The following is a 1,194-nucleotide window of genomic DNA, read 5'->3' as shown; positions in this document are numbered from 1 at the left end:
CAGCCTGGTCTACAAAGTGAGTTCCAGGACAGCCAGGGCTATACAGAGAAACCCTGTTTTGAAAAAAACAAAAAACAAAGCAAACAAAAAAAAACTTTTCTGGTTTTAGAAGTAATGCCATTCATGGAAAATTATCAAATAGAAAGAAGAAAATAATTACTCATAACTAGAAGCTTAAATGCATTTGAAACAGATGTTTTGATATCTAAGGCTGCTATTTTGGCTTTGTGGTTTTGTTTTGTTTTTTCATTTTTTTCTATCTCATTAACACCCAGTTGAGAAAATGTTGAGTGCTTTTCAAATCTCATCTGTATAACTGTGAGCTGTTATAGGATTTGTTCAGCAGACGCTCCTGTAGTGTGTAAGAGTGAGCATTGTTAATAGTAATAACATATGACTGTTAGTAATAATATAGTGATTATACAACATACCTTTTTATTGTCTGAAATAGTTGTAGTGTTTGCCTTCAGATCTTCTTTTAAGAAATAAAACAGTGGGGCTGGAGAGATGGCTCAGTCGTTAAGAGCACTGACTGCTCTTCTAGAGGTCCTGAGTTCAATTCCTAGCAACCACATGGTGGCTCACAACCATCTGTAATGGGATCTGATGTCCTCTTCTGGTGTGTCTGAAGACAGCGACAGTGTACTCATATACATAAAAATAGATAAATCATACAAAAAACAGAGAAAGAAAATAATGTAGATATAAGCTGAGCTTGGTGGCATATGTTTGTGATCCCAGCATTTGGGAAGATGAGGCAGGAGGATTGTGAGTTTTAAACCAGCATAGGATACATAGTATCCCTGCCTGGGGTGGGGTGGGGTAGGATGGGGTTGGGGGACTCTGTAGTACAGTTACATGTTGTGTTGGTCCTTGTCTTGCTCACATTCCCTTATTTTCTCCCCAAGGTAAGAAGAACATCATGGTAAATTAATTATTAATTACTTCCATACTTGATTTTATACATAAAATATAAACATGCATATATGCCATGAGTAAAACATTTTCTCCCTTTTTAAAAAAATTAATTTACTTGTGTTATATATATGAGTATACTATCACTCTCTTCAGACACACCAGAAGAGGGCATCAGATCCCATTACAGATGGTTGTGAGCCACCATGTGGTTGCTGGGAATTGAACTCAGGACCTCTGGAAAAGCAGCCAGTGCTCTTAACCGCTGAGCTAACTCTC

General features: G+C 37.3%; 1 protein-coding gene across 1 annotated transcript in view; it reads left to right on the top strand.

Moving 5' to 3' along the window:
* The window catches only part of Fzd3 (frizzled class receptor 3), a 71,374-nt gene that overhangs the window by 23,109 nt on the left and 47,071 nt on the right, over nucleotides 1-1,194 (top strand). The window lies entirely within an intron of this gene.

The sequence above is a fragment of the Mus caroli genome, chromosome 14 (assembly GCF_900094665.2).
Source record: "Mus caroli chromosome 14, CAROLI_EIJ_v1.1, whole genome shotgun sequence".
In the NCBI taxonomy this organism is placed as follows: domain Eukaryota; kingdom Metazoa; phylum Chordata; class Mammalia; order Rodentia; family Muridae; genus Mus; species Mus caroli.
The sequence above is the reverse complement of the archived record's forward strand: the minus strand, read 5'-3'. Positions and strand labels throughout refer to the sequence as shown.